The following is a 15,099-nucleotide window of genomic DNA, read 5'->3' on the forward strand; positions in this document are numbered from 1 at the left end:
ACTTCCTTTAAGTCATTCTAATGTCCTCTACACAAGCTATTCTGCCTGGAAAGGCATGCATGAGCTATAATTTCCTTTTGACATTAAAAGCCACAAATCTAAACACCACTGCAGTATTGCAGAGGAAAAAATGTTTGGCTCTTAACTCAAGATTAGTCTCTGTAGCCATTAAGAAGTGAAAGTTCCATGGAGGTAGCAGTACCAAAACCACTGAGATTACATTCCAGTCACAACAAGCACTTAACTGTTGTAGATATGGTATCTGGGAAAAGATATATAGTAAATAACCAACATTCAATTATCTGTTTCACTAATATAATTTTAAGAAAATATTCATTAACGCAATTGTAAAACAGAAGCAAATAGATTTATTTATTGAAAAATGATAGTTATTATAAAGGAGTAGCAGAATTCCTTAATTGGAGTCTCATATCACACACTAGGAGTAAATCAAGACATTAACAGTACCTAGAACGTTCTTGCTAGAGCACCAAACTTATATTTACTATGGTTCAGTGACTTCTATAATTAAAAATAAAACTGTTTTCTGAAGCTCTATGAGGAAACTATATTGCATAAATACGTTGTTTAGGTACTTACTGTCTCATCCCATAGCAATTAATAAAACGCCTTACCTCTAGAAACTGGAAACCACATCTTTTTGTGACTGCTTACTGAACTAAATAAGAAGAAATGTTGAAATGCATCTAAATCAAAATGTATAGAGCATAGTATGCTCAATTGTAAAAGGAAAGGATTTAGGGGGTTGTGTTGTTATTTTAAAGACACATATATTTTGCTGTGCTAGACTGGACCTACAATCTGTGAATTCCAGTTTCTAGTCGCCTTCTGTGGCATGCAAAGAACTTAAGCAAAAAGAAACTATCTAATTCTCCCCTCCTTTCCAGTCATAAATATTTGGTCTTGGCTGGATATCTGTTTCAGAATCTTTCATACAGTAATTTTAACAATGGGTTTCCCCATTGTGTACAAAATTCTATTTTAATCTTGCTTTAAACTCAGTGACTCTTGTTGAGTCACACAAATCATTCTTTGTTTCAAAAACCTCTTAATTGGATCATTTTGTACCATCACTAAGATCTTAGATGTGACTATTCAGTATTTAGTAGAACTGTTCACATAATTTTCAGGAATACTAGTTCATTCCAAACCTTATTCTTCCTGTTTAGTTCTCCCTCCCAGTTCATGGATTCTGCTCTACTTCATGCAGCTCAGACTGACTCCATAGGCAAAGTTCCTATATGTTTCCCAAGAACATGGCATATTAAAAAATAGTTCAAACATCCTTCTCAGATGCAGGGGCATTTCACCAAGTGATCAGTGAAGACAAGCTGAACTGTTCCGTCTTTGCATCATCAAAGATTCTTAACTAAGGCGCTCCTGCTTTCCTGATAGCAGAGACTAATTTGGTAGTCACTGAAAGTGAATACCAGCTAATATATCAGGTATTTCCCATCTTTATTTTTGCTTCTCTGACTTTGATCTTAATAGTATATAATATTAATTAATATTATAATATCCTACTATTGTAGTATCTTTCTTTTCACTCCTTTTATTGCTCAGCAGTTTTTCTAGAGAATAAGCATTGTGCGACCTGTTAACTCTGTTTGTACGACAGTGTATTATGTGCCTTATGACACAGCAAAATAATCGCACAAAAACTGTATCCACATATAGTAACAATTGAAAAGTCGTGTTAGTGAGTCGCTTAGAACAGAATGGGTTTACTTCATTAAAAGCAAGAAAATCAGCCCTACTCCACTTAAGACCATCTTCTCTTTGAGGTTACCGGGGTCATTTAATAGCTTTGGAGATTTTGTAACTCTAATTCAGTAGGGCTAACCTCCTAGTAATCACAGTGTGAAAAGGCCAACTCAGGGCACGATGTTTTGGTCTGAGTAAAGCAATTGTTCTCAAACCACGAGATGACTGAAGCATCATCCAGTTTCAACATTTCTAACTGGCCAACATATTCCTAAGCAAGAAAGGGAAATGCATTGAAATGTCACCCACTTAGAAATTAGAGAAATCTGTAAACATGCAAGTATTTATAAACCATACACAAGTAAATTTCCACATTTCATTTCAAGGCAGGCATGGTTGCAGTTGAAACACTCAGTTTTACATTAAATCAGAACCCCTAGGCTTTTCTGCATATCATAAATGGATATTTTAATTGTCCAATTAACATTTGCTTTTTTAGCAATACATCATGGTTTCTAGCATTAACAGCAGCACTGCAGCTCAGAGTTTTCTGGCAAATCTGCCTAATCTGCTTATTGAATTTTATTTTAAAGGCTTGGTTCCGTGCTTGCCTCTTAGCATGTGTAGTCATTGACACCAGCAAAAAAGTGGGTGTAAAGCTCTCCCACAACAGACTGGTAACATTTTACACCCACATTATCCAGATGTATATCACTACAAAGCAGCAGAAAATAGCGATTTTATGCTTTGGAACAATATTAGTAGATTTTGAGCTAACTGTTACAGGAAACTATTAAAAGAAGCTCATAAACAATTAACAACGGGACATTCAGGTTTCTGCTGATTTAGCAGAAGGCAACAATTTGTTGGTGATTCATTGCTTATCCTCCTAACAGGAACACATAATTTGCTAATCCATTTCAGTCCCTGCCTAGTGATCTTAAAGCATAATGTTAACATTCTTCACTTGTTTTACCACACAGAATAGGTATAATGAGACTACATGTATATACATAGATAAGACTATACATATACACATTAGCATTAAATGAGGATGGAGATGTCAGTGCAAACAGAGCAGCACCAACTGCAATATCCACTCTGAATTAGACTTTAGAATGACAGAAGACTGCTTTTCTCCTGTTGCAGAAATGTGCTTTTATTACTGGTCAAGAAAACAAGCTTCCAGTTAGGCCACGTAGCAGATCTTTCCTACTGACAGCTGAATTTATTTTTATTTAAAGCTAAGCAAGACCGTAAGGGAGTGAACCGTTAAACAGTTTTTACCCAAATCAAGTAATATTAGCTTTACGATGACTATTCTCTGCAGTGATATTGCTACTGTTTATCCTCCCCTCACCCCAGCTTGTAAGACCAGCGGTTGGTTCTTGGGTTTTTCACCTGTATTTTTATGTCAGTCAGCTACGGGACTGTGATTTCTGTATGCAGTGGCCCCTGCATTTTGGATTTGCTCTCAGAATTCATAGATATAATCGTTCCCAGGTAAGATAAAACATTCAAATGACACATTAGTCCTAGCCAAGGAAAAGAAGGACAAAGAGGGCATTTAATCAGTCTTCACATAAAGTTTTGTCATGCACATAGTCACTCTGGTAGTTCCTTTCCCATCAACTTTGATCCCCCATTGTCCTTTTAATGTTGTTTTACAAGATATCTCAGTTCTGTTTCAATTGCAGGTTCCCATAGTCCCTGAAGCTCATTATCCTTCACTACTGGTGAAAGAAACAACGTAGGGCCTAAATGTATACTGAATTTCAAGGAGGTAGCTATTTGTAGTGATATCCATGCATTCATTTTCCCTTGCAGTGCTTGCATAACCACCCCCTCTGAGCCCTGACTGTTCAAAGTGCAAGTGCAGCTGAAAAGTACTATTTAATCCACTTGAACTGGCACAGAAAACTAGCTTTATCAACAGAGATGAGCTTATTTGTTTCATCATGTATGGCAAGATACACAGTTTTTATTTTTTTGCCAAACTAAAAGCAAAATCCCTTATATTTATGTAGTATACTTATGGTCTTGCTCCAAACAGTTGAGAGCAAAGTCTTAGATCATGCTTTATGTCTGCTCCATCTTAAAAATGCACATTAGAGGAGATTCCTGCAGATGGAAGGTATCTTGGTCTCTGATTAGGGCTGGTGGAAAGTTGTTATAAGCACATTTGACTTCTGACTAGGATTATGTAACATTTGTTGGTAATTAATAAAATAGTTCATGCTAGTCAGAGGTACAATGTTAACAGGTGCTCTTCATAGTAAGTTTTATAAAGAATCCAAGGTAGAACACCAATCAGGCAGAGGTCAAAGTGGTTAGGTCCTTCTCTAAACACTCAATATGCTTTTTTCCATCAAATGACCAGGGAAATGTATTAATTTTGATAGAGAAGGGGGGTCAAAAGTCTTTATTTGAATATGACATTCTATAACACTTGGATTAAGAGTTAAGAGGGATTAAGAGGGAAAACAATAAAACACATTAAGCAGAACAGTAAACAATTTTCCATTGCCTTTATCTACAGTCTTTAGAGAAAGTTTTTATAAGGGAAAGCCCCTTCTACTTTGTGTTAAAGAGGTCAATAAGTGTCCCTTTGGGACAAAAAGTTATAATTAGTTGAAATCAGTGCTACTTCTTTAAAGCAAACTGAGGCCACACAGCGAAAGGGAGAACAGCATGGAAATTAGAAAGAGAAAATAACTTCAACTCTCTTGCGCCTGGAAAAAGACAGACCCAGCACATTGTCTTATCAACCACTCCAAAACCTGGCAAACTCCTAGCAGCATCTGATGACTACAATGCTGCTTTTAGCTGCCCTTTTAGTCATGGGTTCATAGCAGTGAAACAAGACATGCCACAGCCTTAATCAGCTAAGTCACACCTCCTTGGAAAACACACACACATAAAGGTCAGAAAAGATCTCTAAGAGGAAGGTAGAAAAGAAAATGGACACATGAGATAGGAGGTGATGGTGAAACCCACTGTTGTACATTATATAGATTCCATTCGGTGTCATGGATTTAGCTTGACTCGGGAGAATGATAACACCCTTCAGTCTGTCCTCAGTGGAGATGGACAGGAAATCTGTCAGGATTAGATGACAACTGTCCATCAGCCTCATATGTGTGTTTCCTTAATTTCAACAATTTCAGGCCCAAGGAATCAATGATGGGAGAAAGACAGGGGATTTACTCATGATTAGTTATTTTAGAAAGATCAGTCAGTCATGTATTTTGATTTGTCTTTACACAATGCAGTATTTTACACATTCTGCGTCTTTATTATTAAAAAGAAAAAAAGTCAGACTTATTCAGACATGGCAAAAGCAATCAGATCATTGGAATTGTACTAAAGGAAATGTTTCAGCACTAGCAGAGATAACCGTGTGATTTCCTTAAACCCTGCAACAGTCTGTAACTTCATTTTTCAAAGTACAAAAAGCCTGTTTTTCTCAGTTTTCTTAGATTATTGGGTTTACCCTGGAGCATACAAAATTCATTATTTTCAAGGCCAATTGGATTTGCCTTTGATTTGTTCTTGATCCCACAGAATCTTGACATAATAAAGATTAGATCTAGAGATAATAAAGATTTTCAGCCACCCCAGTTGCACTTTCCTTATTATTTTGCTGAGATTTGTTTGTATCCATCACCTTCCTTCAGGATATTAGTTCATGTCACAGAAACTGTATTGCAAATTTTAAAAATTGTTATCAATCTGAAACGATCTTGCTTTATTAATTTCTTGCTATTAATTCTTCTTAGTACTCTTAAAAAATCCTTGTAAACGTGCATAATTCAGGATATTATTACTAAAGATTTTTCAGAATGCATATTAGAATTTTGTCTGCATACAAAGACCCTGTGTTCCTACAGCTCATATTCTTCTGGGTGGCTTTGTTATAATAAGACTGAAAAAAAGGGACTTTTTTAATATGACTAATCAAAAGATTTGTGAACAAGTTTTTGACTCATAAGCAACTGACAAAATACACAAGTATCAATTCATGTGCAGAAACAAGGCCCAGCAACTGTGTGGCCTCACTGAGCATGTGTCTAGAATAGACATATCATTTGACTTTAAAAAAACCTTATATAAATATATGAGTCCCATCTTTTTGATCAGATCATGAATCACACAAACCACATTCTCCTGAAAAAGCCCTCTCTCACTACATTTAGTGGAATACATCCAAAGTAGATTTCTCAGAGAGACTGTGCTCCCATCTGTACTGACATTAGCAGTAAAAAAAATACCTCTTCATATGCTTGCTACCCATCCTAAAATGAAACAAATGAAACTCAATCCATGGCAGGGAAAAGGCAAGGCAACAGCTGCATGCAGGTGGGTATGGAGTGGCAGGTTACATCTATGGGGTGAAGCAATGTGCTCTGTGGGGAAATTAAGCAATGGGGCCCACTCTGGGCTGCTCAGAGCACCACATCTGCCAGGTCTGCGTTTCTTTGGACACTCAGCATAGCAGCAAGAAGTTCCTGCAATAGAGCTTTCACAGAGCTCCTTCCCACAGAGAAACCTACAGTGAAAAGGAAACCAACTCTAGCCCTGGATACTCAGTACGCCTGGGATTTGTTTTTGCATGCCATCCCAAACATACAGTGCTTGGACTGCAAAATTACAGAGATAATTTAATCACTGAGTGTAAGTTGGAAGTACATAGATACACAGGACTGTAACAGAGCCATCGCCACTGAAGACAACCAATGCCATAGGGGGAACAGTTGGTACAGGGGCATCCACAAGAACACTGTTGCATAAACATACTTAAACCCATTATAAGAAACAAGACTTTCAGCACAAGATGAGAATTTCAAACATTGCACTGTGATGGGGGGAACACCAAGAGACTCAAGAGGATATCAGCAATGCAATACTCCCTTAAAAAAGCAAGGAGTTTTTTAGCGAAAATGCTCACAGGACTGAAGAAAGTGAGATGCACACCAGACTTTCAAGAACAATAAAGAAGTAAAAACCCCATCTCCTCTCCAGTCAGGCTGTGGGAAAGTGAGAGGAGGTGAAGATTTCCTTTCTGATCCAAACTCTAGGTTTTTTGTTTGTTTGTTTTATTTTGATCCTGAACATAGGATAGAAAAGTCGTCTGAACATCTGATGTTTCTTGATATCACCATTAGTAGCAATTCAGCCTTGGCTATCTACACACCTCCCATTTACCTAAGAATTCTTTAGAGGAAGGAGAGTATAGAATTTAAATAGGGGAATGAGATGGAAATATTTTGCTCATTATAGGAAAGACGTCAATGCAACATCCAGGGACATATATCAGGAAAGTACCAATCCCTAGATCTGTACTGCACCACAGGCATTTCTAGTGGGGAGCAACAGCTCTGAGCAAGATCAGGCACATTCCTGTTACACCATTATGTATAGTTCTGATATAATAGATTTCTCCTGAGATGTTCCAGTGAGATATGTGTTCCCTATAATAAGTCAGCAACCCTTGATTTGTCAGAGAAGAAAAAAAGTCTTGTAACAACAAGAAAACATTGTAAGAAATCACTTCATGTTTCTGCTTGTATTTAAGTTCTTACACATCAGTGCCCATTGAAAGCAATATATCAGTATTCTCAGGTGGTCATATTTAATAACAGTAGGCACAGGAGTAAACACCTTAACTTTTTGTTACAGAATCTACTGCACCGAGGCCTCATCCTCGGAAAATGTTGTTCTCTGGAAGAATCAATTCAGGTGACTCAGTACTGCCTTGCAAGTTCTGAGTAACCTCTTCTATTTTACACAGTGTTTCCCCTCAACATTAGTATACAAGCATCTCTGCGAAAAGCAATAAGCTCCTGACTAATATTCATTTGAGAGAATTAACTCTCCTCCTCTCTCTGTGGGTCAAATAACACATGCAATTACTCTGAATGGGTTTGACACTTTTTAAATACAGTGTTATTTAAGGGAGTGAGTGTGCCATACACTTGGAGTGAGGAATTGTTTGTTGTACATCAGCCTGGAAAATCCTTTTCAGAGGATTAGATGTGAGCCCAGAACATCAAAGCATTTGAAAATAACACTGATCCTTTGAGGTGATATTCTATGGGAAACCACTGCAGAGAATAAGACATTTGAGTTAGGAAAGTTGTAGTTCTATTTGATCGAAGATCAAGTAATAAAGCAGTTTATGTAGGTAATGAAATTATGTAATGTTTAACAGCCAAGCCAGGAAGAAGTTCCCTGCCTCAACAAACTCTTCGGGTTTGCATCATAAGAAGCAACAGTAGAGCTTGATGCTTACAGCAGTTGTTTAAGCAAAAGGTATTTGACAGTGGGAAAGCGTGATACTGTGTCTTATTTGACCGTGGAGCCGTGAACCACATCCCAAAACAGTGAGGAACAGTAGGGACACAAAAACAGTAGGAGAGATAAAAGCGCATAAAAGAAAGCTTGATAATTTCAAAGGGCAAGGAAATCACAGAAGCTTAGATCTGAACACACATATTTTGCTTGCAGGATGAATTTCATTTTTACAGATGGCTATTACTTTTTCATCTCAAAGGCCACTACACTATACATGCTGGCTTCTGCTAAACAAATACATTCTGTTTCTTTCCTATCCCCATGAATTTCCCATTTTTCTTTAATATGAATTTTAAGACATTTGAATTTACATAATCCCAGTCACAGCTCCAAAAGCTACAACTGAAGTGTTGCTAAGAGCTGTTCTCTGGCCCTCCTACACCCAGAGAGAGCTCTGGCTAAGTAGAGAACTATAAAATTTCCTTTAGGTGACCAGAAGGCTTGTATATTTGTGTGACTCCTGACTGATAATATTCTACAGACACTCATACATGTATTTAGGGATGGCAGTAAACATAAAACTCAAGATCTGAAATCTAAAAGTCTGCTATGCAACCAATGGAAAGTTTCCTTCTCGATCTGGTCTTCTCTTTCCCTTTCAGTGTTACATAGAAAAACCTTATAGGTTTGATTCCATTTAATTGTCAGCTATAGTGGATTTTTTTTTAGTCCAAAAATTTCAACACTATCTTGAAACAGTGTTAAGCTAAGGACAGCTGGTGATATGAACAAGTGTAACTCGACCCTATTTTTCTAAGCAATACAGTTACTGAAACAGTTAATCTCTCATGCTGTATCTGTGTTTTCAAACTAAAACTGCAAAGAGAACAGAAATTCAGTAAATAACTTTGAGTATACAAATACCATTCCTGGGTATCAGAGAACAGAATACACTGTAGAGAAGATGACAGATGTCAAGTTTCTTAAATGTTTTTAAGGAACCCAGACTTGGAAAGTGATTATCTCCTAAATTATCTCCTTGTCTGTGGCTGCTTCTGTGTTTGTTCAAGTAGCATTCTTCTTCTTCTCATATTCATATGAAAATTGCTGACTTTTGGTAAAAGAAAATACATTATTTCACACCTACCCTATAACAACACAAAGATAAACTTAAAAGAATGACAGTAAACACACTAATGCTATCTAGACTCCCAGCAGGCAATCTTTGCTGGAACCCAGATTGGTACAACCTGTGTAACAGTGATGCCTGCACAAACATTTGAATTTGTGATAAAATTTAAGCCATGTAAAAAAACAATCTTAATTATATGCTGCCCTTCACAGTGCAGGGCTCGGCGATAGCTCTGCAGTCACACCCGGGGCAGACCAGCATCCTGAGAACAAGTGCAGGAGATAAAGAGATCTTTTCTTTTTAAGAGCTCCCTAGAATCAGGTGAATGACAACATTTTTTGGTCTTTTGTTTCTAGCCTGAGAAAGCATGAACACTGACAGAGAAAATTTTCATCTATAGGAATTCTCTTTTCTTTCACTTTAATGGGAGAAAATTTAATCCAGTTAAAAGAAACCTTTCAATGCAAAGCAGGCCTACTTCCTTCAGTAATTTTATTCAGTATTTAAATAACCAGTTTATCAAGAACACAAAGGCCTAATTTCAGGACTGGATATCAGGTGGATATGCAATTAACATCCTAAAGGGAATTAAAGTCTGAGCCTATTTAAATGACTGTTGTGATTAAGACGTTTGACCTCCTGTTTCTTTCCTTTTGGATTTATTAATAGCCCATATCTAAGTGATTCTATCTAGGTAATGGGACTTTCAAAGTGCACCTTTCCACTTTTAAAACATACCTTCTAGGGGTGTCACTCTGAAATTTCATATAACCATGTAAAATTTTTGCTGACATATCTAAGTATTTTTATACCAATTGCTGTTTCAGATTGCTTGTTTTGTTCTCCTGCTCAATACATATACTTATTCGTTATCTGAGTTTAAATTCTACCTACAAAGCCCATTGATTTTTAGCTTTTACCACCTTTAATTTTGTTTCTGAATTGACAACTGTATGCATATATATTACCACATGCTGAAAAATTCATTATTATACTTGGCTTATAGTAAGAATTGCTTCTAGTTGAACAGGTGCTTTTGATGACTGGTTTCAAAATCATACTAGATATCATTTTGATTAGAAATAGTAACTTGTCACATACTGAAGCAAGAACCACGTTTCTCTAAAATTTAGAAGGTGGCTGGCTATATATCCAGCTTTAATATTAAATCCTGTCTAGTTCACCTTCAGAGTAATCTTCCTAAACTGCTTGAAGGGATATATGAGAAGAGGGATGCCAAGCTTCCCAGGTAGGATATTCAGCACTTTTAGCCTCTCATGTTCTGATTTTTACAAGGCTTTTTTTGCTAATAGCTGGCCAAAGTCAGGGCTCTGTGTTTGATTTACTGTTAGCCAGTTTAAATATATAGTACTATAGAAACAGTCTTAAACACTAGAGCTGCCTCACTTTCAAAATTAGACGACACAACTGTGCAATGCACTCACCAAGACAGAACTTTAGATTTGCTTAGATTTTATACCCTATCTTCGGCTTTCCAACTACTGATGAATTATTCCATAGTGGGAAGCCCCTGCAAATCTTAATGCTTAAAGAAAAATCTCATTGCTTGAGTTCTCAAAAGTTGACTTAAGCATATTAAGTTTTGCCTCCTAGTAAACTTAAGTGAAGCCTCCTTATAGCTGTTTCTTCTCTTACATATGTGTAAATATTATTCAGAGGACTCAGAGTGACCCTGAACAGACTCTGATGACTAAGCTAGCAAGAAATGCCCCTAGTGTTTTTGCCTGGTCCTGCCTTTCTATCAAAGCACAACTCACAAAGAATACATTGGGGAATGGAATTGCAAAATTCAGGGAGGAGAAAAGTTTAGCCAGAGCTTTTCAGAGGTGTCATTGTCTGTAAGCACATAAGAAGAATCATATTATGTATAGATAATACATATTTCTGAAACAAAATCTAGCATCAACTAAAGACAGATATTTTAATCCTAGAACCTACATGGCTTTCAAAGAAAGATGTTGTAATTTAAATCAGAGGTAAAGGTATTATGCAGAATTAACTGATAAGGTCCTACAGCCTCTACTATAGATTAGAGTAAGTGATGATTTTAATAGTCTCTTCTGAGATTAAAAACCGTGAAAGCCTTGCTCTACTTTTTTCTCCAAAGTCGATCATCTAGACTGCAGTGCCTCTTGACATTTTTTACAAGCCCCAAGCTAATACAGATACTGTACAGACTTTCAAAACTTAGAATATTTGCTTAAAGTTTTGAGAAAAAGAAAATGTTGAAAAACTAGCCCCACACAAAGTTTAGAGATTTGTGTATTAACAAGATTTTTCATGCATAGCATTTTTCTGTTCTTACTGCACTTGCTATTTTGCTAACTCCTAGCATGTCCATCGTGCTGGCAATGCTCATATAAACTTGTTTTGCAGCAGCTCAGTTTTTATCTGGTCATTGCAGCTTTGGAGACTGGGAATGCTTCTCTATTTACTTCTCTGTTACAAAACCACAGTCTCTTCCAGCACACAGAAACCATTAGAGTGATGAATTATCCATTCCCTCTTCTCCCAGATGTAACCATCTCAGTTACTTGTACAACTTAATATCTGTTTTCATCTCCCATTTTTAAGTATTCTGCTGTGGCCAAAAGTAGCAAAGCAGCAACACATAAACCAAAAGTTTTAATTTTCCATTCCACGTGCCACAGTCTGCTAGAAGACACAAAGCAGACTGAAGAAGCTGTAAAGAAACACAGACCTTACATCTGTGTGTACGAGAGAGAAAAGATAGTCGTTTACTAGACCAGTTAATGTTGAGTAGACCCTTTATAACAATTATTTGCTTAGAGCTTTTAGTGTGTCATTTTTATTGTGCTGAATGGAAGAGCAGTTCAGCTGCTGTCCTGAATTTCTTTCCAAATACGTGTTTTTCTTTCCACAGCCCATACAGGGAACCTAGCACAGCTCCGTTCCTAAATTAGGTGCCCAAACTTATGCAACGTGACTACCCTGTGCACAGAAAAGCACGCACTCCCATCCACAGCCAAGGCAGCCTTTTTGTCGTTTGAAGCAGAGAGCAGAGTGCCCTCTCCCAGACAGGCTTGTTTCATGCAGCGGCAGTGTTGAGCATTCAGTGGAAACCTGTGTCAACAACATGGATCTGCCAGAAAGTGCTCCATGGCTTTTGCTTTACATGGACAGCTGGGAGGCAAAAAAAACCTTCATGCTCTCTCTCATGCTAATACAAGGCCCAGGTGCTGTAGTAGGCTCAGAGAGCATCAAAGCAAAGTGCCTGCACTTACCTGTTTACGCTAATGCACACAGCTCCAGGAGAGTAGAGGATGTCTGGGGTAATGTCATTGCTCTAAAACTGCTCTTCTCCCAGAGGAGCTGCCCAAGCTCTCAGCTCTGCCAGCAGCACATGATGACATACCAGAGGAAGTTTTAGGCTGGGGGAAGAAAGAGCTCAGATCCAACAAAAGCATGAAGAAGGTGAAAATACGGCTAAGGGGTAAGATTTAGGGCTGAGGACTGATGTTTTACAAGGGGTGCAGAAGTTGTCAGGAATTTGTTGTACAGGGCTGTATTTTAGGCAGTAGACCTGGGCATAACTGTAGAGTGCCCACTCAAGGCTCTGTCTATATTCCAACTTCAGCCCCACAATCCTCCCTTGGTACATTTCTATAGTGATGAAATTGCTGAAAGGGAGATAATCCATGCTTCATCCAGCCCCATGAGGCTAGGAGGAGTGCAGGATTATGGGGTGGAGAGCATGGTGAGAGAGGAGCCCCTCTGTCACCTCCCTCTTCCCCTGAGTCTGCCTTCAGCCCCACCTTCTCAGTATCCCCTATGTGTCTCTGTGTACAAGAAGGAGGAGTGACCCATGGAGTAAGCACACAAACCCACAGAGAATCATCCTTCTACCCCTCAAATCATCCTTGTACCCCTTCTACCCCCCTCAAAACCATCAGCAAGGGCAGCAAATCCTGCCCTGGGAAGGGATGCCCCTAGCAGCAGTCCACATTTCCTCCCCTGCCCAGAAAATCTCACACCAGAGCTGGCCCTCCCTGTCCTTTAAACCCCTGTCTCCTCCTTCTGAGAATTTCCTTCCTCCTTCCCACACAGAGGTAACACTGATGGACACTTTCTGCCATATGCTGATAGGACCCTTTTCTTTTTCTTTAGGTGTGAACAAATTAAAATGTCAGTGACCTGGACTTGTGTTAGAGATTTAGTTATTTCGCCTCTTTTTTTTGTATCATTTGTGCCTTTCTCCCTTTGCTGCTGTTGTGGAGAGGGTTGGAGAAGCTGTGTGAAATGACTGGCTTTGTACTCTGCTCCAAAGTACACTGCTTAGGGCTCCTTCTCATTGCTTTCAGAAAGTTACTGTGCAGCTTCAACTCTTGAGATTTGTCTCCATGGCAGGGAGTTTTCAGTTGACTTATGGTGAGTGAGCAGAGAGATATTTTTGGGTAGTAGTCCTTTAGTCTGGCCAAAGACAAGTACTATTAAGTTAAATTGGCAAAAATGGGGACAAGTTCTTGCCTAAAATTAGGCAGTGTTGAAAGAACCACTGCAACTTACCACTCCAGTTACAAGTTTCAGATTTTGCCCATATTATCTCACTTCTCTGTAGCACAAGAAAGATTTCACTACATGATTCTTGCAATTGCAGTAATTGCAGATGAAATGGTCAGTATCTATTAGTTATATGTTAAAAAATCCTTACTATTTTAGCACTTGGAGATTTGTTCATCACATAGTTACCCTGACTGTAAAAAAATAAAGGTCTGTCTCCCATTGCCTATTTGATCTACAGGCTCCTGCAGGCCCAGTTCTGCAAGATGGACAGGAGGAGGCAGATTCCTCCTTGACACAGCCTGGAAGACAAACTCCCGAGTGCAACCACAGTTGAACCAGAGAAGCACTACTAGTCTTGGTGAGCTTCTCTGTACCATATTGTCCTAATTAGGACAGCTGAGACCAGTTCATCATGGTATGGGTGTAACCCAAAACTGTGTATTCTATAGCCTTCCATGCCATTTCCCAGAAATTGTTAGCAGAATAGGCCTGCGAGATAGGAAGATGTTCCTATCCTCATACCCTTTTATGGAATTCCCCGCTCTGAGGGAAGGACTGAGCATTCCTACCTGAACTGGAGAATATATAAACTTGGAGTTTTGGAACCTTTTTACCACTCGTGGGATCCAGAGGAAGGCTGCAGCTCACCGCTCTCAACCAGACTGAGACCACCACCCTCAACTGGACTGCAATCACCACTTTTGACCAGACTGCAATCACCACTCTTGACCAGACTGCAACAGCACTCTCACCAACAGGTTTTTCCCCTCACTTTTTCCTTTGGACTCAGGGGGCCCAATGAACACCACTCTGTTCATGCCCCAAGGTGCTGGGTTATATATTTGGGTTTTGTGGGTTAAAACCAATTGTTTGTATAATTGTACTTATAGTATTATTTTATTAAATTGTTATTCTGACTTATAATCTCTCTTCTGAGTTGAGTTCATTTCCCCTGCTGGTTTACCTTTAAACCAGCACACATATAGAACAATTTTATTAGGTTGTTGTGTAAAGTAGAGCCCCTCCGCAGCTGAGCAGGCTGGCAGGTGCTTGATAGCTCACGAAAACATGATACACCTATTTAAGACAAGGGCTATTGAGTAACATGCTGAATATGGGAAGGATGTAGCTGTCCCCATTGAAATATGGCTACTGTTAACATTTCTACTCTTGTGAAAATCACTGTGCTCATGCACTCTTCCATGACCACATTTGAGCAGGACTTCATCTTAGATCTTATCAAGAAGTCTTTCTTCCCACAAGAAAAGATTTTGCAAAACTGTCAAGACTTGTGTTTCTGTATTTACTCCTTCAAATAGTTTAGAGATTCTGAAGCCTTTCATTTTCAGTGCTTAGAATCAATGGAATGAAAAAAGTTTTGAGAGTCTAAACTATTTGTTTAC

The sequence above is a fragment of the Pipra filicauda genome, unplaced genomic scaffold (assembly GCF_003945595.2).
Source record: "Pipra filicauda isolate LSUMZ 115617 unplaced genomic scaffold, ASM394559v2 scaffold154_size2910363_pilon, whole genome shotgun sequence".
Classification (NCBI taxonomy): domain Eukaryota; kingdom Metazoa; phylum Chordata; class Aves; order Passeriformes; family Pipridae; genus Pipra; species Pipra filicauda.